The following is a 9,124-nucleotide window of genomic DNA, read 5'->3' as shown; positions in this document are numbered from 1 at the left end:
AGGGGTGTGACAAAATATTTATATGGTGACGTATCGTGATACTTTGAATCCCAAAAGGTTATCGATACGCTCATGCCAAGGCAAGGCAAGGCAAGGCAAGGCAAATTTATTTATACAGCACAATTCAACATGTAACGGGTACACAGAAAGTGTATCCGTTGAAGCACGTGGAAACCTCCCCGCCGATTCCTTCATGTAAGGACGCTAGCGGCTGCGCCGTTGGCTCGAGCTTTAATGGCCGCACCCGCTAGCAGTTGGGCTGCTTTAAGGTCCTAACATTTCCGAACAGGTCCGAACAAATAACAAAAGGTCCGAACGGCGACATAACAAAAGGTCCGAACGTAGGTCCGAACACTTCCGAACGAAGGTCCGAACACTTCCGAACGAAAAAGACCCGGATGAAGAAAAAGACCCGGATGTAGCAAGCCGGCGCACAGTGACGTGGAGGAGGAGGCTTCGCGTGTCAGCCATGTTTTCCGCCGCAATGAAGAAACAATCGGAGAAAGGTAAGTGAAAATAAAGGCAACAAAACATGCAAGACGAATGGAAAACCGCGAGATAAAACAATGACTATTTAGTTTTCCGCCCTGTTGTCGTGTATGGACGATCGAAACAATCAGATCGCTAAAAACATTCTCTAGTCTCGTATGTTTTCTCCAAGTTCTTCAAAGAGGTCTCGTATATTCATTCATTAATATTGAATCTCACAATTTAAAAAAATAATGCATTAACACATTATATAGTATCGTCTAAGCATACGGTAAAAAGAGACACGTCTTAAAGAATATAATCTCTAGACTCGTATGTGTTTTTCTCCAAGTTCTTTAAGGGGTCTTGTATATTAATTCATTCATCTTCTATATCACAATTTTTAAATAAATGATACATAAACACTTTAGAGTTCATTGTATACATAGTACTATAATTAAAAAGTCAACTTTGGGTGTCCATAAAGTCTAAGCATGTGGTTAAAAAAAGGCACTTCTTAAAATTATTTTTAATATTGGAATGTAAAATTTTACATGAACCTGTCCTGCTCTTTATTTAATTTTTACAGATGACAAAAACATGGAAGCCGAGTAGCTACTGGAAGGACATCTGCTTCAAATATGCCCGGGGCCAATTCCATTTTTCAATTGGTAAACAGCCAGGGTCCAAGAAATGGAAAACGGCTTTCACCGACACCAGCGCACTTTTGTTCCAGGTACATTTGCTTCAAGGTACAAAATAGTCACTAGTTTGTACACCATAATTCAGGGGTGGCCAACCCTGGTCCTCGAGAGCCGCAATCCAGCTTGTTTCCCATGTCTCCCTCCTTTAACACACCTGAATTAAATGATCAGCTCATCTGCAAGCTCTGCAGTTGCCTGATAACAATCCTGATAATTTGGTTCAGGTGTGTTGGAGGAGGGAGACATGGAAAACAAGCTGGATTGCGGCTCTCGAGGACCAGGGTTGCCACCCTGCCATAATTATATGTACATTCCATGGGACAAATGATGATGAAATGATGCTTTTTTATTTTGAGCATGCACAGGAAACAGAAATACTTTATAATTTAACAAATTATTTGTACTCGAAAGGGAGTGGGAAGAAGAAACAACTTATTTTATCCCACCCCGATCACATTGTCCAACATCTTTACTTTGTGGGATACTACTGCCAGACCATATTTTTATACAACAATTTTGACAATGCTTGAATTGATTGTCTAAATTGTTCCAAAGTTTCACTCCACATACAGACACACAAAAACGTTTGTGAGTAGTTCAAAATCTCGGTGACATAAAATCTCCAGAGCCTCGCAAACTATACACACTCTCACGAACCTGAAAAAGGTTTTGTATATTATATGGCAGTAATTTATTATATGCTTTAAATAACATTATAGCTGTATGATAGTTGACAAGATCTTTGATTTTTTTTTTGATTTTTTTTTTATAGTTTTAGAATGAGCAAACAAATGATGAGTGTGATCAAGAATCCGACCTTATGTATAATTCGTGCTGCTTGTTTCTGCAGTATGACTAATGAGTTGATGGTGGATTTATAACGGTTTCCCCACACTTCAATACAATAGGTGAAATATGGGAGCACTAAGGAACAGTACAAAGTGTGGAGTGCACTATCATCAAGATATGACATCACTTCGTTTATTAGTGCGTTTATTAGGTAAATAGTTTTTTCAAGATTTTAGAAAATTGTGGTAATAGTGATATCGGTCTGTCATTTGTGTTTACTGTCATTTTTGTGTATTGGAATTACTTTAGCAATTTTCATTTGGTTTGGGAACAACCCGATCGAAACGATAAATTACAAATATAGGTGAAGGGCGTTGCTATGCTATGTATAACTTTTTTGACAAGAAACATGTCAATACCATGACAGTCGGTGGACAGCTTACTTTTACGCTTCAATGCAGTATTCATCACCTCCTGCTCATTGGTTGCATAAAGATATATTGAATAGTGATTCCTTTTACTTCTTTTATAGTACAGGCCAGGGTCCTGGTCCGGAAAACCAAATAAAACATTTCGATGTCTCTTTCACTCATTAGATACCCCCAGAAGGCTAGAACAAAGGCATGGGTTTCAGCAGGACCATGGAGAGCATCCAGGTAGCTGAGTGGCTCTGCTCCTGGATTGCAGGTGGCAGAAAGGTGCTTGACCACAATTTGCTATCATCTTTATTCAATACAAATCATTGAATAAGAGGGAGTGTATGTCTCCGTGAAAAGTGTTCAATTCAAATTATGTTATCTTTGTCTCTTACAGACTCTACATGACTCACGGCCAAGCAGCCTAAGACCCTGAAGTCAACAGAGTCAGTGAGTGTTTGCCTCACACTTGTCGAAGAGTTTGAGCAAGCACACAACAGGCTGTCTCTTAATGGTATGTGTTATTTCATTTGCAAGCAGTCATGACAATTTATAATGATTTAACCTAAAAAAAACACATGCAAGGAAAATGTAGAATAACTTAATATAAACAACTTTGTATGATATTATGCATGTATGTTTGTCCTGTAGGCTGCTTAGGAGGGATAAGAGGAAGGACAGGGACATGCTGCTGCAAGGCAATGTACTTCCCAAACAGCTGCACCTGGCCAAAGAGCCTCTCCTCCAGTGAACACACTCCCGGCTGCCCCTGTGCAACACGCACATTAAGTCATGACTTTTGAAGAGCCTGAAAACCATGAAGGAGAAGCTTTCCTCCGCCAGCGCACTCTGGCATCCTAGAAGGAACCTGTGTGTTGTACCCTCCACAGTACGGGCCATCTCCTCCGTCCCAGTATCCTTCATTTTATCATCTATTTCTGCACTCTCAGTTTGCCCATTATCCTCCATTTACACATGCTCCTCCAGCGCAGCATCCTCCTCTATTTAACAATGCTCCTCCAGTACAGCAAGCTCTTCACCAATATTTGTGACTTTGTTCGTCACATCCTTTTTGCACACATTCATTTGTACTTTGCTCTCTTTTATTTATATGGATGACTGGAGGAGGAATTTGCAGTAGTAGGTGTCACCAATATTCGTAACTTTATTTGTCACATCCTGTTTGCACACATTCATTTGCACTTCGGTATCTTTTATATTTTATTTTTTAATACTATAATATAATATTATATATATTATGAATATTCATGCAAAAAATAAAAAGAATTGCTGTCCTTACTATGTGGTCATGTTATTATTAACTGTTTTCTCCTTGGTAATTTGTTTTATTCTGAATTTATTTTCATTGAGAAGACATACCTAATAATCATTCAAACATAAAATAATCTTGCAGATAATTAAACTTTTTGAAAAGATGAGAGGATATATTATGTAAGGGCCATCTACATTTACGTATATGTACACACACATTGTTTTGGTCGTACAAGCACTGGTAGGTCTAATGTGCCGCACTGGATCAGTTGGTTGTGAGTTCAAATCCCAAAAGAAACATGACTGTTAAAGTGCCAAAACACCTAGTGATGAATTGACTATAAACATTGTTGAGATGATAAAGCAAGAAAAAATGCAAATAGTGCAGAATTTCCTCTTTTTTTTCTCCTTTTCTTTTTCCCTCTTCCCCCTCTTTTCCCCCTCCTTCCCCCTCGCAGGCAGTCCACTATGCCCCTTTTTTGGCCGAGTGGTTACCGAACTTGCCTGCCGACTAGAATCGTCGCGGCGCGCGGGTTCGCGTCCCAGCCTAGTCAGAGGTGGGAGCGGAACGCGGGGCGGCACAGAACAGACTCGGGTTACAAATGGGGGCTCGTCCGGGATCGGCAGCGAAGGTTTCGGGGGGAGAGTGTAACGGGTACACAGAAAGTGTATCCGTTGAAGCACGTGGAAACCTCCCCGCCGATTCCTTCATGTAAGGACGCTAGCGGCTGCGCCGTTGGCTCGAGCTTTATTGGCGCAGTGGTTACCGAACTTGCCTGCCGACTAGAATCGTCGCGGCGCGCGGGTTCGCGTCCCAGCCTAGTCAGAGGTGGGAGCGGAACGCGGGGCGGCACAGAACAGACTCGGGTTACAAACACAAGGCAATTCAAAATGCTTTACATCACATGAAGATCATAAAAATCACATTTAAATCAATACAACGTAAAAACCAAGACAATCAAAATCGGAAATAAAATTATACATAAAAATCGCATTTAATCACAAATAGAATAAAAATAAATAAATAAAAATAAAACAAAAACTACTACTACTAATTATAATTGAAATCAGCAATGGAGATAAGCACAAGAGGAATGGAAAACAAGTAGATTGAAATATATACACAGTTATGGATATGTAGTGCTAAACAAAAGCATTTTTAGCCCTGATATAAAAGAGCTAACAGTTGGAGCATACTTCAGACGTTCAGGTAACTTGTTCCAGAGGTGAGGAGCATAATAACTAAATGCTGCCTCACCCTGCTTGGTCCTTGTTCTTGGAACATGCAGGAGACCGGTTCTAGACAACCTTAGGGGTCTAGATGTCTTATAGGAATCTAACAAATCAAGCATGTATTTTGGTCCAAGGCCATTAAGTGTTTTGTAGACGAGCAGTAGTATTTTATAGTCTATCCTTTGACTCACTGGAAGCCAGTGTAGCGATTTCAAAACCGATGTAATGTGGTCCAGCTCCCTTGTATTTGTGAGGACTCTGGCTGCAGCATTCTGTACTAGCTGCAGCTTCCTGATTGATTTTTTTTATCAAGACCCGTAAATATACCGTTGCAATAGTCCAATCGGCTGAAAATGAATGCATGCATAAGTTTTTCCATGTCTTGTTGAGTCAGAAGCCCCTTAATTCTGGTTATATTTTTTAGGTGGTAATAAGCAGATTTAGTGACGGACTTTAGATGGCTATCACCTTGGCGTAACAAGGTTTCTGACTTGATTTGTAGCTGTAAGTGACATTGTGCTAAGTTGGCTGCTTATCTTTGACCTTTCCTTTTTTGGCCCAAAAATGATCACCTCTGTCTTCTCCACATTTAACTGGAGAAAATTCTGGCACATCCATTCATTGATTTGATGAATGGACACAGAAATGTACAGTTGTCAGTTAAGTCTAAGGCTGCCGTTGACGGCCCTCGACTCCCAATCCATTAAGACTGGGAAGGGCGAATAAATGTTTGTTCATTCGAAACTGGAGCATTCGCAGTCACGCTTTCCGATTTTCGGGGCATTTACAGGTCACTCTCTGTTCATTTTAGGGCATTTCAGGTCACTTCCTGTTGAGTTTTAATCACTGCCTATTCATTTCCAGGCCATTTCCTGTTCTGTAACCCAAAATCAACATGAAGTGAACCATGAAATGTGCCAAAATCAACAGGATTAAACCTGAAAAGCCCAAAAATGACTTCGTTGCCTGGCATTGGCTGCCACTGACGGCCATAGAAGTGGGAGGAGCCCATTTGAAGTGGGAGAGGCTGCCACACTCTCAGTTCAAATGGGTTGAACATCTACTTGTGATAAACTTACAGCCCAAGGATGAAGAAATCCTGTTTTTCTGTTGTTTTGTAGAATATCAAAAAATGATGATCGGACCAATTTATCCATAACTGTTGTATTGCCATATCATGAGATTATCGTTATCGTGAGCTTTGTATCGCAAATCGCATCGTATCATTGGTACCAAGAGATTCCCACTCCTACTTTTGGAAGGGTGAAGGTTGTGGGCAACGGTGATGACATCAGTCTTGCTCTTGTCTTGGACTTGGACTGGCTGGCAGTTTTTCTGTCAAGACTAGCACTTAAACTTCCGTTATGTGACAATGAGTTGAGGTACGCTTTGAACTAGTCGTTAGCCAGTTGCCAGTTAGCCACTCTTGTATTTATTCATTCATTTATTATAAAATTTTAAACTGGTCAGTAATCTGTAAACAGTGTTGCCATCAAGGTGACTTTCTCGCAACATGTGGCGACAAAGCCTCTTGGTGACTTTTTTTTTTTTTTTTTTTTTGGTCAAAAGCGACTAGCAACGAGCAAGTTACCATCCTTTTTTCCCTATTGAACACTATTATATTGCTGGTCTATTTAATTAGGCAATGTTAAAAAAAGTTAAGGTTATGGTTCATTTGTACTGTCATCCCTCGCTTTTTCGCGCTTCAATCTTCGCACCATCATTCCATCATGGATTTAAAAAAAAAAATTTTAATAAATTGAATTAATAGATACAGATGAGCTGTCCTAGCCGATCAAGTTGTATAACTTTTCCTCCCTCTCTCCCTCCCTCTCCCTGCTCTTTGTTGGTCAGGCAGTGCACTGGAGTTGCTTATTAAAGTTAACGATGACTGACGGACGGTTAAGGTTTGATCTTGCCAGAGACGCTGTTAGGGCCTCTGTCCTCCCTCCAGAGCCCTGGCCCACCTCAGGCAGGTGTGTGTGTTTTTATTCTGATTACAGGTTGGCCACAGACGGGTGGAGCGGCCACAGCTGATGACAATGACAATCGGCCTTTACAAGCAGTGGACGCCGCATCCTCGTCGCCAGATCAACATGTATGTTTCTTACGTCAGTTGTATCTCGCACTGAATTCTTTGAACACCTGCTCACGACATATTTTGCTCTCTGCGCGCCCCTCGTCGGATTCTACGCCTGCCACCTTTCCGTGCTTCATCGCCTCATGCCACCTTAACCACCCCGATCAAAAGGCACCACTACTTTGTGTTTGGATACCAACAAAATATTTTGTTTATCGGTACACCGTACCTGTGTCTGCTCAGGGATCCTCTCCCTTCCGCGAATCCTAACAGCCCCGAACTATAAAGCACAGCATGCGTCAGTCATTGTTTAACTTTATAAACAGTTGCTGTGGCAACTCATTGCGTGTAAGTGAGCAGCATTAGCGGTTTGAGTGGACTTACTCATGAAAGCCAAGCATTGTTCTACTATATTGGGACAGTAACATGTTATTATAATTATTACATTTAAAGTGCTTATAAAACATTTATTAAAATATATAATTTTGTTTTTTTATTATTATTATACTTTGGGGAAAAAAGTGAAACTATATGTCTTATATCTTTCTATATCTTTCTTTCTCTTTATCTCTCTTTCCATTGCTAAATATACTGGACACACACACACACACACACACACACACACACACACACACACACACACAAAAAAAAAATCTTTTTTTGGGGGGGCTACTTTGCAGTTTTTCACTTATCGCGGCAGGTTCTGGTCCCAATTAACTGCGAAAAACGAGGGATCACTGTAGTTCTATACATATTCAGGGTGTTTGTTTTTTTTTCCAACTCACTTTTTGCTTCACCCACGACGTTATTCCTCTCTCCTACAGCGTCCATTACAATTACATGCAATTTGCCAATTATGCAAATGAGGCGATTATGTCATCTCCCGAATTCTAACTACTTTTAGGACAACCGAAAGCTACTTTCCTTACTGGGGAGTTGGCAACTTTCCGTAAAAATAACGGTTCGTCTCTAACTTTGTCAGGAAAGCCGGATGTTCATATTATTTTGACTTTAAAAGTCAAAATATGCTATATGTCTCATGTTAAAGGTTGCCTGGTATTTCATCAGTTATGACCCTGCAAGCATTTGTTGGCCCCCCTTGAGTTTGTGTGTGTCTTCATATAATGAGTTATTGACTTGATTGGCTGAAAGAAAATCAATTGAGAAATATAACCTGTAGCCTAAAGAAATATAGAGATGAAGTGTATACTGATGAGAATACCTCAAACATCCAGGGAGAGACATTCCATTAAATCCATATGACTCTTGCTTTGACATGGTACAATGATCCCTAAGTGTTTGAAGCTCATCGATTGAAATTCGTGACTGGTTGCACAAAGAAAAAAAAACTAAAAATGAGCAGATTTTACTTTTGATCTCAGCCAGCTCTGTCATCTTGCAACAAATATCCTTTGAATCTTACAGAGCTTTTGTTTCTATGGGAGAAAAAAACAGTTGAATGTTTGAAGATCAGGTTAAAATTGCACTTGGCATTGTGCTGAAAATGAGCAAGTTCTGTTCAGTGACCTCAGCTACCTCGACTGGTAAATTCATCCATCCATTTGTACTGTTATCTCTGTTTAGGATTTTCGGGTGAATTGAAGCCTATCACAACACAATACTGATCTCATGATTGTGAGCACAATGTGCTAACCCTGACGCTAGCCCGCCAATGTTAGAAAATCTGTTTTTGTTTCCATGCACAATGGAACTCGAGAGTCTGTCTGCATTCAAATACTGTAAATTCAGTTACTCAATTATTTGCCTGTTTTGTTATCCACTTCAAAAATGTAAGTGTCTTTCCAAATAGATGATTTCCCTTCACCCTCAGGAGGAAAAAAGCTGCTGGTGTCTGTATTGTATTGTATGTGTGGTGTTTAGTCATACAATATTAGACATTCCAAGTTCCAAAAACTCGCTTCAGAGATGTTTATCGTTGTTTATGTTTACTAAATCAATTAATGTATTAATTATTAACTAAGGGGCCGATTACATGCGAATGATGCACTTTGACCCCACCAAAGTTCCTCAGCCCGGAAAAAAATATGCCCGCCCACTCGAAGCGATGGCATTTTTCTTTTGTTCAAAAAGGCACAAAAATGGAAACATTCAACATATTTAATTTAAAAATATTATTAAAACAGTCAATTAAAGCTGACATT

At 40.0% G+C, this 9,124-nt stretch overlaps 1 long non-coding RNA gene across 1 annotated transcript; it reads left to right on the top strand.

The window, feature by feature from the left end:
- Window positions 1–245: 245 nt before the first annotated feature.
- On the top strand, window positions 246–3,603 carry LOC130919944 (uncharacterized). Its single transcript, XR_009064046.1, has 5 exons — window positions 246–506; window positions 1,058–1,204; window positions 2,558–2,659; window positions 2,775–2,891; window positions 3,029–3,603. It is a non-coding gene; the product is annotated as an uncharacterized LOC130919944 (long non-coding RNA).
- The last annotated feature ends 5,521 nt before the right edge of the window (window positions 3,604–9,124 follow it).

The sequence above is a fragment of the Corythoichthys intestinalis genome, chromosome 8, assembly GCF_030265065.1.
Source record: "Corythoichthys intestinalis isolate RoL2023-P3 chromosome 8, ASM3026506v1, whole genome shotgun sequence".
Lineage (NCBI taxonomy): Eukaryota > Metazoa > Chordata > Actinopteri > Syngnathiformes > Syngnathidae > Corythoichthys > Corythoichthys intestinalis.
This window is presented reverse-complemented; position numbering and strand designations above follow the sequence as displayed.